The sequence below is a fragment of the Oreochromis aureus genome, linkage group 3 (genome assembly GCF_013358895.1).
Source record: "Oreochromis aureus strain Israel breed Guangdong linkage group 3, ZZ_aureus, whole genome shotgun sequence".
NCBI lineage: Eukaryota > Metazoa > Chordata > Actinopteri > Cichliformes > Cichlidae > Oreochromis > Oreochromis aureus.
This window is the reverse complement of record NC_052944.1, coordinates 28,386,876-28,412,795: the sequence shown is the minus strand read 5'-3', so window position 1 is coordinate 28,412,795 and position 25,920 is coordinate 28,386,876. Positions and strand designations below refer to the sequence as shown.

The following is a 25,920-nucleotide window of genomic DNA, read 5'->3' as shown; positions in this document are numbered from 1 at the left end:
AGCTCATAGAGGTAAGGCGGGGCAACATTGTGAAAACAAACATAAGAATTTCAAAATGAACTCTAAAACATACAGGCGGCCAGTGAGGCCAGGACAAGGGTTGCGTGCTCTCTTTTACGAGTTCTTGTGTCCAAGAACGGTATGTTCTTGGACATACCTGCGCACAGTAACGGTAAACACAGTAATATCAATAAAATAAAATATATGAGTAATAAAAAAATGATTTTTCATCACATCATCACTTCTACTAGTTCAGATACTTCTGGATAATTTAAATGTCACAAAGTCAAACACCTGGGCAAAACACATTAACGTAGCCTAAGCATTTCTAAGCATTTCTTTAACCTTCCTTGAATAAAGTTAATATGTCACACATACGTCTTAATATGAAGACAAACACTGCAGTCAGAAATCTCCCGTTCAAGCACTGTTACAAGCAGCTTTATTGCTTTATTGGAAATGTAACTCAATTAAAGAAACAAGGGGACAGACAGAGGTGTCAGCACAGTGTGGAGCACTGTTAAAATGACCATCACCTCACCAGGGTCCACCATAAACTTGACTGCTCCAGGTGAACACACCGCCTGCTGCCAGGAAACCATAAAGATGACGGCGGGACCAGGATTACAATCACTAACGTGTTATCTAAAATGACGTGAAGAAAACAAAAAGTTAAAAATAGAAACAGTTTAAAAACTCCAGCAGATAATAATCACTGTTTGACAAACACGTAAATCCCCACAGTTCAGAAAGCTATAGGTTAAGATTCTTGAGGCAGTGCTTTAACATCAAAGATCAAAAGATCTAAAGGAAACATCCAACTTATCAGTTAATCAGCTGAAGTGACTCATCTAGCCGAAGGTACAGTCGCTGGTTGTGGCTTAGAGGACTGTGTTGAATCAACCCTGTTCACTGAGCAGGGCTACAACACCTGGTGCATGGCCTTTTGTTACCTAAACACCTCCCAATAAAATGCCCACTATTCTCACTACTGCTGATTCACCTGGAAATTCCCAGACACTACATGCCATCACTCACCAAAGTAAACATTATCTAGCCAATCAGTACAATTACAACACTGCACTGTACAACACGGTTCTTCAGTTACCTGCATGATGTGCAGACAGAAAGAAAAAAAAACACCTAACGTGACTTTTTCAAACATGACTGTATCCAGGACAGAATCCGGAAACTTTATTAATCCCAGAGGAAAATATGTGTTCACAGTTAGCAAGCAGTAATAACATTAAATAATAAAATATATTACCAATAGCTCTAATATAAAAAATTTCTCCAATATATTACAGAAATGAAATATTGCATTGAAATTGAGGTGACGTCTTATCATACTGACAGTTATTTTCACTGTAAGGGATGTTCAGATGTTAAGGATGTCCAAGAATTGCAGCGCATACTTGTACTTTTAGGCTACGTCCACACGTACACGGGTATTTTTGAAAACACCCATTTTCCATTTTCGTTAAAAAAAAAAAAAAAAAAAAAAAAAAAAAAATCCCGTCCACACCTAAACGCAAAAACAGAGTCTTTGAAGCTCTCCACCCTGGCAGGAGTTTTTAAAAATCTCAGTTTTCAGTGACCCAAAACGGAGTATGTGTGGACGAAAGGCCCGAACGCATAGAAAAATCAGCGTTTTCAAAAATACCCGTGTACGTGTGGACGTAGCCTTTCGATGGAAACAACTGCATCACACAACTTTGAGCGTGATGAGCACAAACTTTGTGTTCAAACCTAAACACTAAAAAAAAAATCGGATGTGTATCCTCATTAGGAGAGGGATTTGTGTTGGTGTGTGAATAATGTAGTGCATTAGTGTGATTTTCTCCGCTGAGTAATTAAGTAACATGATGAATTACCTTTAAGAAAAATAATGAGCAATGTGTAACAGTTTATTTTTGGAGAAATGAAACTGCTGGTGATACTGCTGATAATACATACCAAGGAAATCAAAATATTCCAAAATAAATGAAGCAGATAAAATTAAGGAGCAGATGATTTTCTGCCAGATAGACTGTATTATAGAAGGAGATAGTGTGTGGTATAAAAGTTTTCTTGTGGCAGTAAATCACATCCTCTCCACTGCAGCTTCAGAAATGTCCAGTTTGCAGCCAATCACAGAGCCAGCCTTCCTGGTCGGTTTATTCAGCCTGTTGGTGTCACCAGCTCTGATGCTGCTCCTCCAGCAGACCACAGCGAAGCTCACAGCACTTACTGGTACAAAGTTTCCATTATTTGGCTGCACATGTTGAAGGACCAGGTGAACATCCAGGTACTTACACTCCTACGCCTCAGAATATGCAGGTTCATGAACCCCTCCTCTTCTCTGTGAAATTTTCTCATTCACATTCAGGACTAGACGATTCTTTCCAGACCACTCCACACAATCATCCACTCGTGCTCTGTCCTCCTCCTCCTGCCCATCACTAATACATCCAACCACTGCTGGACAGAGTATTTCTGTAGGTGGTATGACCTGGACGTACTGAAAGTCTGAGGTGGACGAGGTGAGCAGGAATGGAGACAGCACCGTCCCCTGTGGAGCTCCTGGACTACACATCACCAAATACTACAGCCGGTCTGTCAAGCTGTCAGTACTCTGTGAGATGGGAAAGTGTTTACTGACGTTTCCTGAAGCATCTCTCTCAGTGGGAATCAAAGAAGGTGGTTGTCACCATGTGAAATGCACCCTGTAGCAACATTTAATTACAGGGGTATAACAGCCTTAGTGGTGACCCTTATTAAAAACCTCAGACTCTGGCCATTTGAAATCACTCAGACTGCCCTGCCTGTCGAACAAGCTAAAGGGGGACTGACAGTGTTAAAAGGTTGTAGTTACATCACCTGATACAGTTACCAGACACAGTTAGCAGCTAGCTTGTGAAGTACTGCTCAGATGTCATAAAGAGAAAAAACACGAGTGACTTTGCTTTTAATTGTGGACAGTGCATTCATTCTTTCCACACACATGCTCAGATTGATGGGCAGCAGTTCTGACACCATCGCAGATTCCTCTGGTACAGGGAGAGTTTGGTTTTTTTTTATTATTGTGTGATTTCACCTCAAACGCAGTGAAACTCTGTGATGACGGTAGCGAGAGAAAGAACAGCTGCAGGAGATCAGGCGATGTCAGCTGACGTGAGGCATCTCTAACAGATGTTGGTGTCAAAACATTTTTATGAAGTGTCTGTTCCAGTGGATGGGCTCTGATCTGGGACTTTTCTCAGTCCCTTTCTACTCCTTTTCCTTCTGTCTTTCTTCAAGACACACTCAACGGCACACGGCACAAACACCCGTCCAGCACCTACTGGCATTAAATTAAACTAAGCGTCTATACTTTTCATTACAGCAATTTCTTTGCAACTTTTTTTTCTCATGGTCTTTGAAATAGTATTCAGACCATCTAGAAGGCCCTAACCTCCACACAGCTGCATTTATGTGGTGGTTTAAATTAGATGATTTTATTTATTTAGCGGCAAATCACAACATAGGTTATCAAAAGGGCCTTTACATAATAAGGTTAAGATCCTGCAGCACCCAACAAGGTTCTCTGAGCAAGAGATACTCAATAGTGTGGGCTTATTGAGGCTTGCATTGGAAATTTGAATGAAATGAATGAGTGAAATGTGACAAAAATGTGGCCTGGCTGCAAGTTCTTTATGTGCTGGTCATGCACCAAAATGTTATACATGCTTACAACACAGAAGCAAGCAAATGCATCTCAGCAGCGCTGGGTGTTGGGTAACTGCAAACCATTTTCCGGGTTCTCGGTTTGGTTTAGAGTGACAGCATCCTTCCACAGCCAGTCAATTCAAACTGCTTTAGGACATATAATGGTGAGGATAGAAGTATTATAGAGGACAACAAAACAAACAAACACACAAAGAATACAATACCAGCTCTGATGAAGAACTTCAACCTCTAGTCTTTTTCTTTATGATACTCTTTTGTAAAGCGTTCTTGGCACTATACAAATCTAATTTATTACATTTATTATTAAGAAATATTCATGTTCATATATGTTCATTGAAGGGAAGTACTTCATTTACACCATAGCAGCGTTAGTTCTATGTAAAACAAACGAAATAATAACGTGCAAATCTGTAACTGAGAGTGCACTGATATGACTGCAAATCAGTTCAGCCACATAAACATAACCCTGAGTGTTAATAGCAGATTATACCCAGAGCTGGACTGAGCTGCAAAGCCTTCTGTCTGACACCACAAACCAAATTAAAGACTCACCTGCTAGCGTTCTGCAGCTTTTGACTATAGTAATTAAACAACATAATTAAGTCACGCTCTCGGAAACAGCGCGACGGCGATGGCATGTCAGGGCCACTCTTCAAAGTTCATTTATAAAGAAATTTGCACATTTGAGCTCCTGGGATCAATAACTTATATGGAGTGTTATGAGAAGACCAGCAGCACCTCTTTCTTACATCATTAGTGCAGGAAATAAACTACAAGCTTGTTTTCATGAAACTAGTCATCATTTAACCTGGGCTGAGTGAAAAAGCTGTCCATGTGCAGCTGGTTGTGACAGGAGTGTGTAGGCCCCGTATGCAAAGTGCGACACTTGACACACCTGAGGTGTAATCCTGTCGATTATACTGCCATGCTATACAGGAATAAAACTGACTTTCAGCTCCTCCCTTATCACGAGGGGTTGCCACAGCAGGCAGCTCCACATGCTTGGATGCCCTTCGTGGCACAATCCACAAGCGATTCATGTTTCCTCCAGGAATCAAACCAAGGATGGAACCACTCCATCTACACTATAGAAAAATATGCTTCTCAGTAGTAGGGCTATTTTTCATTGCAGTTATTAAAATGATAATGATTTTGCTTGTACAGTGAACATTTATTAACATTTCCTTGAAACCTGCATTTGTCTATTATTTTTCTAACACTGCAGTTTGCGATCATGGACTACACAGAATTTAATTACAGTAGGTCTCTATCTGAAAGTGCAACAACCAAACGTAAGGAAGTGACTCCATTAAATCAATTTTCTCTATTTTCTTCAATGCCATGTAGCACACAGAGCACAAAGTCATTATGCTTTCTCAGAGTTGAACTTCGTAGACTCATTTTTAAACTAAACAAGTTTGGAGTTTGTCTTGGTAATATAATTGGAACGAGGTGCTGTTGGTCTTTGACATTTCACACACGTACATACATTTCATAGACGAATGTGAGCTACACCGTGTATTTTATAATTGTATATGTATATGTTGTATATTTTAATAACAAGAAAAAATAATGTTATATTTTAATCTTCCAGAACTTTCACACCCAACTAGTCCTGCGACACGTGTCATTGGAACACCGCTCAAATGTCAGAACTATACATATGTTGTGGTGCCCGTTTTACTATCCGGTCTTTAAGTGATGACATAATGAATCCTGCCTACAGGCCCTAACTACCCTGTGTTTAATATGGCTTTTGTGTTTTAACATGTTTTAGTGCTTTGTATCTTGTTCTATTTAATCTGAACAAGCCCCTAAAAACAGTCAGTGGTCACTGTCGGCCTCTCTCAGGTTTTATTACCACTGTTCCTTTTAAAGCTCAGTTTTTAAAACCTTATGATGTAACTACAGCCCAGCCCATGCAGCAGTATATTAATGACTAACCTCGTATTGTGGATGGATTATCTCACTTGTTCTCCTGGCTGAAGTTTGGTCTGTTTACAGCATCCTGCCATGCGATTGCATTTGTCGCTGACTTTCAGGAACCCTCACATTAACTTTTATTGAGTGGAAAAAAGTTAGCGTCCACCCTCCAGCTTCACTGTTTATATTATGCTAATATAGCTGTGTTGCTAGCGATCACGTAGCACATCGTTATATACCAGCTAGTCCAACTTCAGTAACCCTACAAACGTCACTGCTGTTTACTTTCCTGTCTTCATTTATGTCAGAAGTGATATCAGAGCTGTACGTTTTAATTTGTTTCACAAATCCCTCAGTCTGAACATGGTACATTATATTTAGATGGAAACTAGCGAGCTAACTCCCTGCTAACTTCTAACTCTGTTAAATTTAATAAATTCCCTTTTCATGGATGCCTGGATGTTTAACTTAATTGTTACACCTGGTAGAGCAGCAACACTGATCATTTTATTACAGATCAAAGAATTTAGACAGTTTTTCAACTCTCAGTGATGCTGCAGTGATTGTTTGACTTTGGGAGCGGAGTTTGGACCCAGACACGGCTAATGACGTCAGACTTAAAGACCGGATAGGAGTTAGAGAGGAGAGGAGAGCTAGGCTCCGCCCGCATTCCTATTGCAAAGCAACAGATGCATAATAACAGTAACCAATCTTTCCTTCAAACTATGTCAGGTCTTGTCTACATGCATGTTGTTGCGAACTGCCATGTTGATGGTTTACATGCTGCATGATGGAGACAACACTTTCACCTTCTGGCTGCACAAGCTGGAGTTTGATGGCTTCATTTGTCCTAACCCGCTTCTACAGACCACAACCGCAACAGCACCTCTGAGTTCGGCGGTAGCTCTACCTGCTGAGAGTTTTGTCTACGATGAATAAATATCTCTATAATTTAAAAATATATCTCTACATAGCTATATATTTAGATCCTTGCTTTTCGTTGTTATTAAACCTTTATCTTATTTTGAAGGTGGAGGTGACTGTATATGGGCCAGAGGGTACTCTTCAGTTAACACCAACCAACTCGCTTAGATATGAAGATACTGCAGCAAGTCTCTGACATACTTAATTGGACACATGCTAAGAAACTAAATGAAGAGCTTTAGAGTATCTGTTGGTGGAGGCTCAACACTAAACATGAACAAAAAGCAGCCACCTCTTACTCAAAGCAGCCCATCGTCTATTAAGGCATAACTCTAATCCTTAATGTGATTTGAATTGCTGGGTTATTTCTGTAGCTAAGCTGGACTCACTTTTGGAGACAGCCTTAGGTAACTACTTCAGGTTGGCTTCGTTGTAGCTCTGAAGGTTGCAACTTGGCTTAAACCTTACGAAACAGTGGCAACACGCATCAATCAGGAAACGCTGCTTTGCTGTTCTGAGCAGAGAGTACAGACAAATGTCACTTTTTTTTAGTGCAGGTTTACCAAGTGAAAGCTGCAAAGCTTGAAGGTTTATCTTCATGACAACTGAGGAAAATACATCTGCTCCACATTCTTTACAGTCTACCAATTTAGGTCACAGTCTTCGTGCGTCCTGTCCAACCAGCCCTCCCTGTGAAAAGCAGATGCATGTTGGTTTTCACTGAGTAATACCCATGCAATACACACCATCCCTCTGCCTTGTTTCTTGGCCTCTGCGGTCATTATCAGGCCACAGGATCCTGAGTCGTTAACTCACTTGTCAGATTCTGGAGTCCAGGAGATGTGAACAAGGTGTCACTGAGCCATGCGGCAGAGGACTGATCCGTGATGAAGGCAGGGAAACAGACAGGATACAGGGGACGTGGAAAACCAAGTCAACTCTTCTGCCTGCTGTCGTACGCTGCAAGGCCCTGAGGCACTGTGAGCCCAGCAGCACATGAGTGCATGTGAGTGCACTGGCACGGGCGTTTTTGCATGTCTCTGTGTGTAGATACAGTCTCGTATTAGTCCTTTTTAAACCGATTCATGTAAATTTATTTCATCAAAATTTTAATTGAAGAATCTTTCATATATAAAACTTAACTGTGCTGCCAGTTTATAAAAGCTGAGTAAAAATTAGAAAGCATTTTATTTTCAAACATACAGAGTGAAAGTATGAACACTTTCACCTTCTGGCTGCAGAAGGTAATATATACTCACAGGACACTTCACTAGGTACACCTTCCTAGTACCGAATTGGACCCTTTTTTCCTTCAGAGCTGCTTTAACTCTTCATGGCACAGATTCAGGAAGGTCCTGAAAACATTCTCATCATATTGTGATGACAGCATCACACGGTCGCTGCACATCCATGATGTGAATCTCCCGTTTCACCACATCCCAAAGGTGCTTTATTGGATTGAGATCTGGTGACTGCAGAGGTCATTTGAGTTCAGTGAAATCACTGTGTCAAAGGAAAAAACCTTAGAGAAGCAAGAAACACAAACTCAATTTATGGCATGTACATGGGCGAGGCCTACTGCGTGGCAAGACACAGGCAAGTCGCGCAGATCCTCAGTCCGTTCTTTATTTTATAGCAGAGAATAGATTACACAGCATCTCTAGGTGGAGCATACGTAATAGAAAAACATCTCTAGATATGGTTATCGCATGAGTGGCCGTTATCCGTAAGACAAGAGGAACTAGTATCTTTTGTCATATCAGCTTCAGGTTGGAACTGTCTCTGCCTGAGAGTGTGTTACTTTGTAACTTCCTCACGCATGCTTCTGTTCCTTAATCTGTAGGTTGCAGGCACATCATGTTCTCACAAGAAATTATACTTAAGCAAAATAAAAGTTATCAAAGTAAGTAAATGTAAAAATCTCTTAACACACTGTCATGGTCAAGAAACCAGTTTGAGATAATCTGAACTGTGACATGGTGTGTCATCCATGTGGTTATAAAGGGATAGACATGGTCAGCAACAATACTCCGGTAGTCTGTGGTGTTTAAATTATCCTCAGTTGGTACCGAATGGCCCAGAATGTGCAAAGAAAATATCCCCCACACAATTACACATTACATTACAACATCGCCCTTACAATGCTATCTGAATGTTGCAGCAGAAATCAAAACTGTTCAGACCAGGCAACATTTTGATCACTTTTGGTGAGCCTGTGTGAACTGTAGCCTCAGTTTCCTGTTCTTAGCTGACAGGGACGGCACCTTATGTGGTCCTCTGCAGCTTCAGCACATCTGCTTCAAAGTTGGATGTGTTTTGCTCTTCTGCAGAACTTGGTTGTAATGAATGGTTATTTAAAGTACTGTTGCCTTCCTATCGGCTCAAAGCAGCCTTGCCATTCTTCTGACATCAACAAGCATTTTCATAGAGAGCTGCCGCTCTGTGGATACTTTCAGTTTTTCAGAGCATTAGTAGTAAACCATCGAGATGGCTGTGTGGGAAAATCCCAGCAGATCTGCAGTTTCTGAAATACTCTGATCAGCCCGCCTGGCAACAACAACCATGACACGTTCAAATTTAACCTTTCTTCCTCATTCATTCTCATCATAGCGTCAGCTCACTTTGAATTTCAGCAGGTCTGCGTGACTAAATGCATTGAGCTGCTGTCATGTGATCAGATTATGTGTCAGATGTTTGAGGAACTACATTTCACCACATAAGCCTTCGTGTGGAAATTACATATAAATTGAACACACACTTGCTTTCAGTGTTTCTAAAGACAGAAGGAGAAAACACACAACTTTCCTGAGCTGTATAAACTGCTACTTATTACTATGCAGCTACTTGTCTTCTGTCTATCATGTTGTCTTCCCTGAAGAGCTCTCAAACTGACACGAAGAGGCCCGAACAGCACCGCATCTGTCTGCCAACATGATCACCCAGCAGCATTGGATATGAGGCTCCACACAATATTTGCCATGACTCTAACATGTCACGCACACACACACTGACAGTATCTCATATGACCAGTGCCCGTGTCCCTGCTCATTTATCTCTCGGTGAGTCAGAGATGCTTTTTTGCAGCGTTGAGACCACAACACATCACTTCCATTTTAGTTCACACTCTGAAGGGCTGTGGGCGGCATGAGTGTGTGTTTGTGCAGGGAGAGAGAGCAAGAGGGCAGAGGGGAAAGGGAGAGGACTTATGTGCACGTGTGTGTGCATGTGTGTGTGAGTGTGTGTGAGTGTGTGTTGCAATTAATTAGCATTAGCTGGGCGCTGTTGGTTTCCGAGTGGCTGCAGATTGCCACACTGGAGATTTTTCCACTCAGTGGATGGAGGAACTGGCCCACAGTGATCTGGCGTGTGAAAGCTGCTGGAAAGACGAGGATGTCCGAACAAGGCAAACACCAAGCAGTGAAACACCGAGGGCTACACAACATCGGAAGCATAGATTCCCCCCTGAAGGCGTTCAGCAGACCGCAGCTTGATAAAATGGGGCATTAAAAACATGCACACACACACACACACACACACACACACACACACACACACACACACACACACACACACACACACACACACACACACATCCTGACCTTGGAATGATACAGTTTCATGTGCCAGATTGGTTGGGTTAAGTTATTCACATGAAGTATGCACAGAAAATGTAACTAGCTATGTATCAACATGAGTGGTTAAAGACTTGATATATCAGTTAAGCAACATTTCTATAATAGCAGATGTTGCTGTGTTCTTAACCTGGCAGCTGTATAATTTATCTCTAAGCTTCCCAAATAACAGCCTACGAGACTAAAAAAAAAGCAAAACCAATAGAGGTGCCCAAAATGAAGCAACTCAAATGGGCACTAGAAATCTCTTTGACCTCCATGTTAAGGTCACATTTATAAAATGTGAAAAACCTTTCTGACGACCCGTTTTTTTTAAGCCTTGAGACTGAGTTTTCTTGCTGTTGCATCTTTTGGTTTTGTAAATGAGCAGGAGGTGAATGAAGTTATGCATAATTTCCATCCATCTATTCATCATTCATCCATCTTCTACTTAGGACAAGCCTACTGGAAGACCTCACCTAGGAAGTGCCCAGGAGGCATCCGAGTCAGATGCTACATCAGCTGCCTCCTTTCGATGTGGAGGACGAGCAGCTTGACTCTGAGTCCATCCCAAATGACTGAACTTCTTATCCGATCTCTAAGGGAGAGTCCAGTCACCCTTTGGTCGAAGCTCATTTTTGCCATTTATATCCACAATCTCAGTCTTTTGGTCATGAGCCAAAGCTTGTGGCCATAGGGGAGAGTAGGAACACAGATCTCACCAGTGCTTTCACACTCAGCTCTCTGTTCACCACAGTGGTCCACGCTACTGAAGATGCAGCTCTAATCCATCTCTCAAGCTCTTGCTCCCCTCTTCCCTCACAAGACCCCAAGATAACTTAAGCTCCTCCACTTGGGGCAGCAACTCAGCCCTGGCCCAGAGCGGGCACTCCACCATTTTGGGGTTGAGAACCATGGTCTTTGACTTAGAGGTGCAAATTCTCTTTCCTGGTTCTTATTTACGCTCGCCTGTAAACTGCTTCAGTGTGAGCTGGACGCCAACGCCTGACGAAACCAACAGAACCACATCATCCAAAAACAACAGAGAAAAGATCCCGAGATCCCCAAAGTGGTCTCTGAGTGGCCCTGAGAAATGCTGTCCATAAAAATGATGAACAGAATCAGAGACAAAGGGCAGCCCTGGCAAAGTCCAGCATCCACCGGGAAAGAGTCCAACTTATTGCCGGCAATGCAGACAAAGCTCTCGCTGCAGTTTCTACAGAGACCAAATGAGAAAATATAGAATTCAGTATTTCTCCACCGGGGCTTTATTCCTGGCAGCACAGCTGAGCCTTTGAAGGAAAGTAGTGCTCCAGTAATGCTGCATGTGTGAGGAAATAACTCAAACACATGGTCCACTCAGTAGCTTCTGCTGGATCTCTGAACTGCATCTCACAGCCCATTTTATCAGCGTCTCACACTTCATTTCATGGGTCAGTCACTTCTTGGAAAGTTTTCTGGCCACATTTATGTAACACTGGTGCTATTTCAAGGAAAACCGACAATGATGCAGTTATTCAGAGTTAAGTTTGGCACGTGGAGCTGACAGAATATGCATCGGCTGATATCAGCAGGAATGTTCCCAAGAGAACTGCTTCCATACGCATAAAATCAAACGTGAATAAATAAATGCATTAAATGAATTAAATAAATATGAAAAAGGTAAGTAATTAAAAAACATTAACGCCAGTATTTCTAAAATCTTGACAACAGCCCTGAATGACAGTATTAAAATGCAACTATACTAATACAAAGGCCAAATAAAGAGCAGCAGCAGAAGAAGAAAGTCCCGCATGCCAGACATCATTTTGTAAATGTCATTGTCATCATTTTAAAAATGGCTGAGCTTCACAGTTACACTCGTCAAGGACGGGTCCAGGGAGGCATGGAAATGACAAGAAAACAAGTCAGACTGCAAGAAACAAGAAAACAATCCTAATTAGATTAAAGAGTGTGCAGAGGAATGAATGTGAACACAGGACGCATGGCAGAGGCCCAGAGAATAATGATGTGATGCCAGACTTCAAATAACATCTGGAGCTGGCAGAGCACCAGCAAACCGAGCATTCAGAAGGATAAATAATGAGGAGTGTGGGCAGGCAGGCACATTATCATGTTAGAGCTGATCTGAAAAACAATATACAGAGAGGCATGAGGTTAGGGTAAAAACACCTAGATCTGACCTTCTCCTGAAGCACCGCAGAGAAATACGTGGACGGACAAACATCACAGCGACGTGACCATCGAATCTCGACTCCCTTATTCTAAATAATCAGCCTCTCGTTAACCACATGAGCAAAACTGAGGTCCAGTTCTATTTCATACATGCAGCGCGTTCTGCACCCACAACGTTTTCTGTCAGGAAGTTTGTTCACAGCAGCTTATTATGTCTGCACATCTGGCAGTGAAAGCAAAGATATAAGTCATAACATTAATCATGGCTTTGTTCCATAACAATGTGAGAGTGTACATGGATAACAGAAGCCAGGAACTGAAGCAGCTACAGACATGTGAAAAAATGAATACACCTCGTGATTCAGTAGCTTGTAGAACCTCGTTTAGCAGCAGTAACTTGAAGTAATCATTTCCTGCATGCCTTTATGAGTCTCTCACACTGTTGTGGTAGGATTTTGGTCCAGTCTTTTGATTCATTCGTGCACAGCTAAGGTCCCACCACAGCAGTCTGGACCTTGACTGTGTTTGGGGTCATCGTCCTGTTGCATGACCCAGTTTCAGCCAAGCGTAGCAGTAGCAGCTCTTTAGCTGTCAGACTGATGACCTCACATTTGACTCTAGAATATTTTGGTATACAGAGGAGTTCATGGCTGACTCTGTTAGTGCGTGATGTCCAGGTCCTGGCTGCAAAACAAGCCCAAAACATCACCTCTCCAACATTGTGCCTACAGCTGATATGAGGTGTTTGGTTTTCTCTAAATTTAGTGGTGTGAATCAAACATCTGTACATGTACTTTTATAGATAACTGAGGCCTGTAGACTCTGAGTTGTAGCTCTTGGAGTTTTTTTACACAGTCTGACCTTCGGGTGAATTTGCTGTGACATCTACTCCTGGGAGGATTGTAGCATTGTGCATTAATATGTTAATGCTACATTAACACAATGTCCGTTAGTGCATGTAGTTTAATTAGTGATTCTAAATTACCCATAGGTGTGAGTGGTTGTTTGTGACTCTGTGTTAGGCCTGCCTCAGACTGGCGACCTGTCCGGGGTGTATCCCGCTTCTCGCCCCATGGTAGCTGGGATAGGCTCCAGCTTCCCCTCCCCTGGCAGCCTGATAAGGATAAGCTAAAGATAATGAATATATGGATGGTTCAGCATATGTAAAAAAATAAAAATTGGGCTTATAAAAGGTCATATATGACCAACAGTATCAAAGCTCATATTCAGGGCAAGAGTTTTGTGGTACAACGGTGCAATGGTTTGCCCTCTTGTCCCATGGCAGAAAGGTTTGTGGTTCAAACCTTCTGCTCGACTCAGGTCTGCCTGTGTGGACTTTGCTTGTTATCCCTGTTCCTATGTGGGCATCCTCTGGGCACCCCTGCTTCCTCTCAGAGTCCACTTTGCCTGTTAGGTTAATGGGTGATTCTAAATTGGCCGTAGGTGTAGATGTGACGCTGTGTGGTTGCCTGACATGTCTCTTTCTATTAACCCTGTGACAGACTGGTGACTTACTAGAATTTTATTAGCATTTAATCAAGCTCTTTCCATTTTTTATCCTGGTTTATTATCAGTATTAACATAATGTAGGCTAATGCTTTATTGTATTACAACGGGGGAAATCTGGCAACACGCCCCACTTTGTCAACCCCAATCGACATACTGAGCATATCAAGTAATAGTTCTTATAGTTAGATTGGTAGTTATAGGTATCCAATACAATTAGTTAGTTAGTTAGTTTCCCATGGCCACATGAAGTTATAGTTATAGTTAGTTAGTTAGTAATGTGATAGAAGTTCTACATTCAGTCTAAACACAGTTCAAGTTGTCAAATGTCAGTTTAGTGTGTTTAAACGTTTATTATTTATGTTTTGTCTGCTTCACATATGTGATTTGTGAAAATATTACATCATTCATTAGATATAGAATACTATAAATAAAGTTTGTTCAAAGTCACACATAAAGAACCAGAACCAAATCTTCACCTGTTTCTGAAAACTTCTGGAGCTTTTTGGCCATGTCGATGACATAAAGCGCGGACTCTGGCGCCACCTGGCGGCCATTAGCAGAACCACACACCTTCACCTGTAAGAAAAAAAAAAAAGATGGATGCAGCAGTCCAGAAATAGCTCTCACAAAAAAGCGCACAGTGCGTCAAAGTCCAGTTCCGGTTATGTGACGCTTCTCACAGCTCTCCCATGGTCACACACACGCAGTTTTATAAAGAGCTGTGTTATTTCTGATCGTTTAGTCTCTGTGGGAAAATGCAAATTGTTTCAATTAGCATTTTCAGGACCTTTGTGCGCTTTCTCTTCCACCTGAACAGCGCGTTATATGCACAAGGGCTTCATTAGGGGAACAGAAGTGGGACGATTCGCTGCCTTTCTGCAGTAAAAAGTCTCTTTATCATATTTTTACGCTATTTTCTTGGTTATATCACTGATTTAATTCAGTTTCAAACGTGCCTTGTGTCCCCTAAAAGACAAATGATTTCGTCCTTTATAGTTTGCACTGGTGCTGCCTTCCTTCATGGAGTTCATCAACCTCATGAGAACATTATAAAGGGCTTAAAGTTTTGTGAGGCTCCTGCATTATTACACGGGAAACGCCCTTTTTTAAATATCGTGTCCACTATGTCAAAAAAAAAAAAAAAAAAAAAAAAAAAGTGGATTTACAAGCAGAATATTTTCCCTGGCATGGTGTGATTTGGATTGGTGTGAGTGAGTGAGTGTCAGAGTCAGGGAGGCGGGAGGGGGGGCACATAGTGTGTCTCTGCTGTGACTGTGTATCACTTCAGATGCTCAGACAGAATTAAAAATGCGCTCCTCCGCCTTGTCGCCGGTGTTGTGCGCATTTTCTTGACAAGCCCGTGTTCCCACAGCATGGTGCTCGGACTCGGAGGCTCGGCACCCTCTTCGTACATAACCATCAAACTCTCGCGGACGCTTAATTAAGACAGCAGACCACGCACAGCGCCCCGCAGCACCTGTTCCCACCTTCAGATAGAAGGTAAGTTTGTTTTTGTTTTTGTTTTTTTGGAATCGGAATTTGCGTTAAAAAGAAAAAAGAAAAAGGGAGACAGGTGTGACTGGCTGTGAAGATTTAAAAAAAAATAAAATAAAATAAATAGACTGCGTGAAGTTGGAAAAAAAAATGCAGAGGTAGTTCCTGCAGAGTTGGCACATGCAGCACGGCTCCAGGCTCCAGTAGCTGTATTAATATTTTCTCCTCCCTTTTGAAGGTCCCCTTTCTCTTCTCAAGTTCAAAGCGCGTCGGCGTTTGTTGTTTAACGTAGTTTCCGGTCAGCAGGGGACGTCTCGGTAAACAATGCAGCTCGGTGATTCACGCGTGTGCGTCCCCTCGACATTAAAGTTTTTGCCAATTAATCAATTAGTGATTAGGACGGTCGGAAAGCGTTGCTGCAGGGGGCAGGTGGGAGTGAGGCTGATGCACGACCCAAAGCTCAGAGTGGAGGTTTCATGGAATTAATATGGATGTTTTTAAATGATAATAACAGTTTGGATGTAGGTGTTCATTATTCTCAGCCACAGGTCTGCAGTGTGTACTCGGGCTGCTCCTCTTTCAACTTTACTGATGATTTTTCCTTCTGTCTCTCAGTGTTTGTGCTGCAGATTTCTCTGTGTACAGCCTGAAAATTTCAAATTACCATATTACCTCAGACAAGCAGAAGTTCAGGGCGTTTTTTTTTTCATTTCCTCCAGCACCTAATCAAACCAACCACCCACGAGAAATAATGCAAATTTTCATCTCTGCAGGTTTTGGAGGTGAACTAATGACCATCCATCCACCCATCCATCCATCCGCCTGGCTTTCTTTTCTTTTCTTTTCTTTCTTTTTTTTGGCTGAGCTGCACCTTCACGAGGCATGCCAGTGTTCAATTAGCCACTCAGACTTTTATTTTTGAAGTATCTTGATCTCCTGTCTCCCCTCAGAGGGCAAAGTGAATGTAATCTCACACCAATGGACTGTTACATAACTTTAAAACTGAAGTGCCATCCTGCCTGCGTAGGAGTAGATGTGATGTTCCCACTTCCTTGCTGTTGTTTTGCTCGTTAATTCTGAGAGGCGCATTACTGTAAGTGGCGTTTTGTGACTTTACATGACTGCTGTTTTTTTTTTTAAATTAGTTTTTATTTATTTATTTTTTAAGACCCCCCCCCACCCTTCTTTTAAATGGAGATGCAGATGAGGCCACGAGCATTACTGATTGCTTTGCGAGTCGTTGCTGTGATTATGCCGTCCTACCTACAAGAAGTCTGTGATTGCTGAATGGTGGACTGACATGTTGATTTTGACCAAATATGTGTGTATATATTTATGTGTGTGTAGGGGGAGGGGGGGGGCTGCTTTCTGCCCTGTGTTGTGTAGGAGGAGTGCGATCGCAGAGTGCCCAGGCATGACGCTCAGAGCTGTTGGACAGAGTTCAGTCCTTTGCTGAGCAGCCTGTCCTCTGTGCTGGAAACGGTGCGCAGACAGACACATTACAGTAACCTGACTCATGTATATGGCAGGCTTCCCCTCTTCACTGCTAAGAAATTGTGTCATCACCTTGAAACACAAGAGAGAAAAAAAAGAAAAAAAAGTGCTCACTCCTGAAGCAAACGTCCACCATTTTGAAAAGTCTGGCAGATATATAAGGATTGCTGGCAGAGGAGACAGTTTCTCCACTGAGTGCATTTCTTACTGTTCAGTAAGAGGCTATTTTGGGCACCGAATCAAAACTTTATTAAAGATGTAATTAGCTTTTTTTTTGTTTTAGATATCAACCATTTCCCATCAGTGTGTCCCAGCAGTATAATCAAGTTAAGCTGCACTAACTTAGGATGTAAGACGCTCGCTTTCCAATGCGAACGCCTTCTCCAGTCAGCTTGAGTCAGATTAATTTAAATGCACAGTAGGGCAGGGCAGCACTTTAACAGGAAAGCAAATTCTCAGTAGCACCCAACGCTGCATGCGATGTGATACGAGTAAAAAAAAGTTGTATTTTTTGTAAGTATATGCAAAATGGGGAAAATACATACTCCTTATCCAACCACGGTCATGACGGTGCTGCTGGAGCTGTCACCACCCCAACACCCTTAGCTTTTAACAGAGAGAACTTACAGCACAACTATGATACTTTAAGTTGTATGAAAACAGCAGATATTAATGATATTGTCTCACTGGTATGTTTGGTATAGCTCTCTGTTTATAGCTTCATATTAACCACAATAACAATTAACAAACACACAAACAAAAACACAGCTTCCAATTTCTTCATAATAATTAGTGCAAATCATTTCTAGAAAAAACATCTTTTTTTTGCATCCATAAGCTCGAAGTTTCAAGTGATCTTCTCAGAAACTTGAGTCCCAATTTCCAGGTTTTATCTCAAAACTTTGACTTGCTAATGCAAAACTTCTGAGTAAAAAACTTGAAACTTACGACTTACGGATGCCAAAAAGTGCTTTAGTTTGTCAGCAGCAGAAACAAACTTCAAGTGAGTGTGGTCTACCGGTGGTCGAAACACGTCTTAATGATGTCATTGATCTTTATCAGTGTCAGTAGTTCTCATTAGAGGTAGAGGGGAGGTCCCCAGATATCGTCTTTATAGTTGCTGATGTGATTGCTGCATTCGTAACATTATCGTAAAGCTTCGCCTGCATCTAAAGAGGCAGCAGAAAATAACACACCTACATAACCACTTGAAAGAAACCATCACTGAAGTGATCAGGCAAACACTTTGGTCGTACTGCACACGTGCACTCCTCTACCTCGCAAGCAAATATGTAGTATTAACAAGTAAAAGGTCACGGACACATCACAAACTACAGAGTGCCTTTTGTGTAATAAAAGATATATCCCCAAATGTACACCTCTATTGGTTTTGGAGTTGAAATTAATCAGTTCCTCCTCAACAAGTTATTGACAGATGGAGTTCTGAAAAACAACATTCGAAGTACAAATACTCCAAAACTGATAAGACATGATGTGATCAGAAGCTCTGCACTGCCTCATTTTCATTACTTCCTGGTTAAGACCACAGATCCTGCCCAGTCTCCTCACTGTTAGGGTACCGTATGCACCACAGCGCTGATGGAGTTGATGTAAAACGGCAGGATTTGGAGGATACCGTTTAGTTACTTTAAGCTCCGCTGAATATGTTCTTAACTATCAGGAACCTGAGAAACACACAGTGTTTCCACCTGTTTCATGCAGTGTAATTAATATAGGAAGTGTGTTGTTATAGTCCTAATATAGGTGTGTTTCTTAGGCAACCAGACAGCTTTTTCCCTCAGGCTTGAGCACGTCTGGTGGATAAATGCTCCAAGGTAAATGTTCAAGACGAGAGGTTTAGGGCTTACCTACACTGACTCAACAAAACATTACAAAATAAAAGATTTGAATTTGGTTCACGGATTAAAGACGACGAGTTTGCCAAATCTGACTCATTAAATATGTCAAAAAACATATAGTTGACTGTTGTTTTTTTAAGTTTATTGTGACAGGACTTTAAAAAAATCAGTAGGGGTCGTTTAATAGAGCAGAACTTGAAAACCAACAGATCTGGGTTGTCGTCCTCCTTCCCCGGCTTCTTCAGAGAGAGTACAGTATTAATGCAGGCTTTTGTCCTCTTGTGGTCACTCTAACACAATCTGAAAATGAAAGATGAAAGTGATCCCTCTTTGTCGTTGTCAAGTCCGCGCTCGTGAGATGAAATCCATGGTAGATATCGCAGGAAAGCCAGAGAATTTAAATACAAATCAAATGTATGGACGCACATTCACACAGTAAAGTCTTATCATCAAATAGTTTAGGAAACATTTTTTAGTTCTAACTCATGATCGTCTAGTTTGAGGTTTCTTTCGGGGAAAGTGTTTGATAGAATGAAACTAAACTTTAAAGTTCCTAATCAAAGTCTTAAAAAGCTGCTAAAACTGATATTAGCACAAACTCTGCGAGATGCTGTATCTACTCAATCAATATCTTCTCCAAAGACCCCTGACAAAACTCAGCTTTTAGAGATATTATTCACTCCCGCTTATGGAAAAACCTCTGACATTACCTAACAGTCCTTTACAAAAATACCATTTTGTATGAAGAGCTCCTCATGCGTCATTAGTTACACTGTGAATCACGCAGAGGTCAAGCCCGACCAGAAAAAAGGAGGAACTGCGATGCTGAAAAGACTTTTTTTAAGGGTATGGATCCTATTGTTTCCAAGCACATTTTGGATCGCAGCTTTAACCGCAGTCGGGATAAAGAGAGATTAAGAAGGAGAGGAGAGGTGTTTCGCCTTGTTTTTGCTGAAAGCGGTGTGAGAAAATCTGGCAGTCGCGTGGTGAGATTCCAGTTGTTATGTGTTTTTGAGAAGTGACAACGGCAAAGTGACAGCATCTTGAAGAAAGTTGGTTTCCAGTTTTCGTGGGAGACAAGTGAATGTGGCCGGGCTGTTATTCTGGCAACTTTTCCAGCTCTTATTATGAGGAAAATGCAAGATTCAATGACCTGTTCAGATGGACAACTTTGGCACTCCAAGTCGAGTACAGGCTTTCCAGATAAGCTCCAAACCACGGTGGGAAAAAGACACAGTGAATAAGATTTGCAATAAATTCAAACCTCAGTCAATACTTTATCCACTGATTAATTGTATAGAATAATAGTAGTCACTGCTCACAAATAGTCCACACTTTTTAGACTTTCTCAAAGCTGATAATGATCATCCACTTAGTTTTGTTGTGGGACCACAGACTGTATAAGAAAACAGATGAGGCCACTGTGACGCCACCTACTGCCTTGTGAACTTCTAGTCTTGTTTTCTGGGGGACTAGAAGCTAACATGCTAAAGACAGACAAAGGTTAAGTTTTTCTTTGAACTTTTTTACATTCTTTTACATTTTACAAAAATTCTGACAGTTTTGAGACGTATTTGCAGACACTGAAGTTAAGATAACAAACATTAGAAATATTGGAACGTCTGCTTGTTCGTGATTTTTGCCTTTTGTGTTTTGTTTGTTTTTGTGCACAGGCAGGATAGTTGGTTGGCGTCTCTGACCGGCTTTTCCCGTGCTGTGTCACATATTTGAATGAGTGGTTTGAATATGAATTTACCTGCTAATACTATCAAGCTTAGTTAGCAAGGTGCATGGGTAGCTCATGACTCACTTAGAAAAAAGCAGCATACATGTCTAATGTGGGCTCCAGCACGTTTCCTTTGTGGACCAGCTGAAGTCAGCTGACTGCTGGCTCTGAGGTTTCCTGCTCTTCCTGGATTCACCCAGCTGCATCCTACACTATATGAGTAGATGTTATATGAGGCATCATGAATGCTTTCCAAATCCTAGCTAATAAAAAGACAGCAAAAAGGTGAAATATCAGCTAAAATTCACGTTGATGACTCCTACCAAAGTTCTTCTGGAAGCAGGTCCTGTTACTCAGCGGCTGCACTGAAACACATTTTGAAGCATTATCAAATTAAACTTTAAATTTAAATCAGGATATTAAAAACATATCTGATTAAAAACATCTTTTAAAAGTTTGCTTACTTTTACCACAAATAAGACTTTAGAAGGTTTTCTCCTCTTCAAGCTAAACCACTAGTGATAAAAATGCTTTCAGTAAAGATTTGATTTTATTGGTTTAGTTTTGAGCTCTTTGACTGGTCCTTCTTGGGTTTATTGGCCAATAGCTGTTCTTCTACAGCATTATGTAGCATGGTCAAGACTTAGTGGATTGGCAGTTGCTAAAGTCTGTTCTGAGCATGCGTAAATGCACTCACGTAAGTTTATTAATTTGTTATTTATAATCAATATTAGAGAATACTTATAGATATCAACAGCTGTATTTGTTGTGTATATTGTTTCTTAAATTGCTAATGTCTGAACTTGCTAGTCTGGGCTGTATGCTAACCACCACTTGGTCAGTCAAATTAATGTGTACATTTCTGAAGAACATTTATATTATTTATATGTAAATAGTCTATAAGTGCTGCTTATATGTGCACACGCATTCAAATCACATATCAGAATATTGTGGTTACGAAATAAGCATTTAGGATTACATTAGGTTAAAGTTCATTTGTATTTCGAAAAAGCTTTCTATGGGCCTTTGGTGCCCTCTGGTGACACATGCAAAATGGACTGGTCACCTGGGAAACGGATGTACTTTATTGTTTTGTCGTTTTTGTCCTTTATTTGTAGCCAGAATACAAATACGGTACAAATAGTACCATCGTGTACTATATGCTTGTGGTTTTAATTATTTGAACCTTCAAGGCATCCCTCCTGTTGCAAAATTCTCACACAAAATTCATTGCCTAATTATTTTAGTGCCGTTTCTCTTTCTTACAATGTCTCTCATAGTAGCCAGGACCTAACCTGCCAGTTACCAAGGATACCACAGCCTGCCCTGCAGCCGTTTAACATCAATCACTATAAAATGTACCGCAATATTGTATACTACCCAGCTTGCATTATCTGTAGAGTATAACCTTTGATTAACATGAAGTTATTATTAGAAAAATTTCACAATATGAAAAAACACAACTCCAGCATCATCACATTATGTAAGCTTTAAATTTCCCATTTAAATGTTTCTTCTTACTTTCCTGTCCTCTCTTTTTCCACACTTCCACATCTTTTTCCACCTCTGACAGTTTTACACATTAACATGTTGTTTCTGTTTTTTCTGTCCCTGTAAAATACAGTGTTTGTACCTTTAGCTAGCAGACACATTGTGTCAAACTGCACAGAACAAAAATGCCTACTCGAAAGTATTTTTGTATCGTAAACTGTAAGATTTAAGTACTCATTAGCTGAAGGTGCTGGAACACTGGCCCACTTTATCCCATGTGTGTACCCACAGACACAGATACCTGCTAATTAGTGCTAAGTTGTCTTTCAGCTGCTCCCTTATTAGCAAGCAGTGTTGGGGTTGTTATTCAGTAAAGGTTACGTATTACACATTAGTCACTGCTATTCTTGAAAGTAATGCAGTACATTACTTAACTATTCCACAGAAAAAAAGTAATTTGTTACATTACTTGTTAATTAGTTTTCACGTTACTCTGTAACATGGCTTAAATGCACTGTCATATAATAACCAGTTAACAATATAAACCTGAGGCCACAGTCCCGCACACCAACACAAACGGTTATCCTAATGAGCAAACATACAACATCTTTGTTTGAGTATTTAAGTCTGAACACAGAGCAAAGTTGAGAATCTGAGACTTTAATGCAATCAATACATTAGAAACATGAACAGGTAGAAACTCATCACTGCCTTTGTTACCTGTTGAAGTTCAGCCTCCTGCTGCTGGGCTGGGCCCAGGACTCAGCCTTAACATCAGTCTTAGTTATTCACTATAGCTTTGTGTTAGCATGCGGTAAATCTAACTGTAATGTGATTACAGTTAGAAATATGTTACTGAATTGAAAATGTGTTACTGAAAAATGTAATGGGAATATTCATAAAGGCACCAACACCAAAAATATGTGAATTGCACTGACTTAAAATAACATAGGTGAAAACCTAGCAGAGAGCTAGCATAATAACCCCCTGTGTTAGCATCCACCTCTCTAATAATGATAACTTTCAGCCTTTCAGACAAACATGACTCCTTGTACAGTTGATTAGAGGGAAACATTTGCTCTCAAAGTGAACTCAAGTTTTGGCATGTCCACATTAAATTTATTTTACTGCCCCAGGAGCTGCTGCTTGGCACTACTGTGCGAGTTACTATAGCTAATAGTTTAGCTAACACGTGCATCTACTCCAGCCAACAGCCAGCTCTATCATTCAGCTGGTGTTTCTGTTCACCTGCTGAATTTAGTGCTAACATTCACATACTTTCAGCTCTGCTTTTAGTCACTCCTGAGAAAAATATCTGTATGTTGTTGTATTCAGTAGGTGCTTTTCAGAGTTTTTCCTTTTTCAGGGTTAATGACTGCTGTAAATGTGTACTATATCTATACTATACTTTATTTTCAGTCTAAATGTGCTTTTATACATAGTTTTAATAGGAGGAATTCAATACTGTGGACGATCTTTTTCATTTCTTATGTTTAAATCATGCTTCATTTTATTTTTCTGTCTGAATGTGCATACTTATCCAATTTGGGATCTGTATCAAATCTAAAAATATCCTATATTAGATTTGCGCCTCATAATAACTGTGGTCTCCACACCTCATATTTGCTCTTTTCAGTGCTAAACACGCAATTATTCACGCCAAATTATCCTGAATTCAAATAATCATAAGATTTTAACATGCATTATATCCGTAAAGCTGCCACCAACAAAAGCTGAATGATTATAGGTTGCAGGCTGACCTCTGTGTCACACTATGGACCAAAAATGGAACAGTTAAATGATTTGACATCATAATGGATTACATTTAGCTTTTCTCTCATCACACACACACAGACACACATCTCTGGTCTGACAGAACTATTTGTGATAATGCTCCTTCTGAATCACCACATCAGTTAACCGATATGCTTCTAAAATTATGAAAATTCACAGTTATGCTAACAGTCCTTCTTCTCTCCTACAGCCCAAGTGTTGCTTCTGACTCATACTAATGCCTTTGTACTACTTCGTCATGCACACACACACATACACACAACACACAGCTCTCACTTCCTTGTCACTGGCCCTGAGTGCCTTTGCTATGCCGCTTATGCAGCAGGCATCAAAACGGACACCTGTCATCAGTCAGCAGGCCCCCGTGCCCACTGTTGCCCCCTGTGGATACTTATAGCCCACTGCAATTATGTTGTTCCATTAGTCATCCTACGCATGCAGTGATGGGCTGCTGGCTATACTTATCCACTGTCATGGTCACTCTTATGCAAATGAGAGATTTTACAGACTGATGAGAGAGTGGCTGGCGTCAAAGCAAGAATTTATGCTGAACGTTAAGTACACAGTTGTTAGTCTGATTTGTGTGTGTACCTCTGCTCGAAATGTTAAGGCTTCGACTATTATGAAGTTAGAGCTGGCGTATGCTGTGTATATAACAGTGTGTAGTTACATTCATGTTGATAGACCACTGGCCACCGCTCATAACTCCAGCAATGTGGCCGCCATATTGGTCAGAAAAAACAAATATAAATTAATCGCAATACATTAATGCCTGTACACATTTTTCCTGCCACTATCCTCTTCGGAGCAGGAAAACCTTTTCTGCTGCAGCAGTAAGACACATTGTCTGAAATGACAAGAGAAGAGGTGTTGTGGTGACAGTGGGTTGCAAAGAGGCTTGCAATAAGCAGCAACTGATGTGAGCTAAAAAGACTTAAAAAGCATGTTCTATGCTACATTTGCCAACTGAATGTAGAAAGGCTTATCAGCTGAACCTACAGCTGATTTGGGTTAGCACTGAGATCAGCTGATCTGCTGGAGTGAATGCTATACAGGTGAGGACAGCTATTCGGCCTATGAATTTTATAGTTTTTGTCAAAAGTCATTTTTAACAGTTAAGGGATTGTCAACATAGTATTTCGAAACATTCTACTTTTCTTTAAGCATTTTCTTTAAAGCATTTCTAAGAATTAATGAATATTTTTTTCTATACAGTTACAGAAAAAATGAGATGTTTATTGAGCCATAGCACAAACCTCTACTGTGCAATGATGTGGTTTAACTTCGTGATGCTCAAAATGTGTAAAATCAAATTAAAAGTAAGGCTTAACTTTCAATTTACACACAGTATAAAACCTCCAGCATGGGTTGGAGCTGTTTCTTGAAAAAGCATCATGTCAAAAACAAAAGTAGTCAGTTTAGACAGTTTAAACCTGGCAGAGGTGGGAAGCCAAAGATTTCAAGGACTCTGGAAAGAAAACTACTGACTACTGACTGATTAAAGGGCCTCCTGGAGAAAGATTATGTACTCTGTAAGTGTGGCACAAGACCTCAGATGACCCAAAAACTATGTCTCTTTGGCCACAGAGATGCTGCTTATGTTTGGAGAAAGAAGGGAGAGGAAAACAACTCCACAGTGAAACATGGTGGAGTATTATGTTGTGGGGATGCTTCAGAATATCTGAAACCAGGAATCTTATCAAGGTGGAAGGAATCATGACAGAAAGATATGTGAAGATTCAGAAGGAAAAACCCAAGTCTTCCAACACAGCAATGACCCAAAGACCTACCTTCAGAAGACCACAGTGAACATTACTGACTAGCCTGCATAAAGCACCAACTTGAAAATCTGTGGGGTGAACTGAAGAGCAAGGTCTGTGCCAGAAGACCATCAAACCTGGAGGAGCTTGAGAATTTCATCAAACAAGAATGGGCTGGGATTGCTGAGGAGACGTGAGTGATACTTACTGAAAACTACAACAAACGACTGCAGGCTGTTATCCAGCAAAAAGAACACACAACTGACTTTCAGCATCAGGGAGGTCAAAATTTTGATACCATGGGGAACGTGAAATAATGTAAGCATCTAGGATGTTTGGAAAATCTGTGTTAAACTTTCCTTGCTCTGTTTAACAGCAGTTGGGAAAAATACATTTTCGTCTGTATGTGATTAATAAATGCGCACAATAACCTGTTAATTTTTATTATTAGT

At 40.8% G+C, this 25,920-nt stretch overlaps 1 long non-coding RNA gene across 2 annotated transcripts; it reads right to left on the bottom strand.

Moving 5' to 3' along the window:
• Positions 1-588: 588 nt before the first annotated feature.
• On the bottom strand, positions 589-22,854 carry LOC120438971. 2 transcript variants are annotated; one of them, XR_005612291.1, is made up of 5 exons: positions 22,635-22,854; positions 20,747-20,788; positions 20,508-20,635; positions 14,327-14,426; positions 589-645 (listed from the first exon to the last, which is right to left on the bottom strand). It is a non-coding gene; the product is annotated as an uncharacterized LOC120438971 (long non-coding RNA). The 2 variants fall into 2 exon arrangements; XR_005612290.1 differs by lacking the exons at positions 589-645; positions 14,327-14,426 and adding an exon at positions 18,878-18,997.
• Between the last annotated feature and the right edge of the window lie 3,066 nt (positions 22,855-25,920).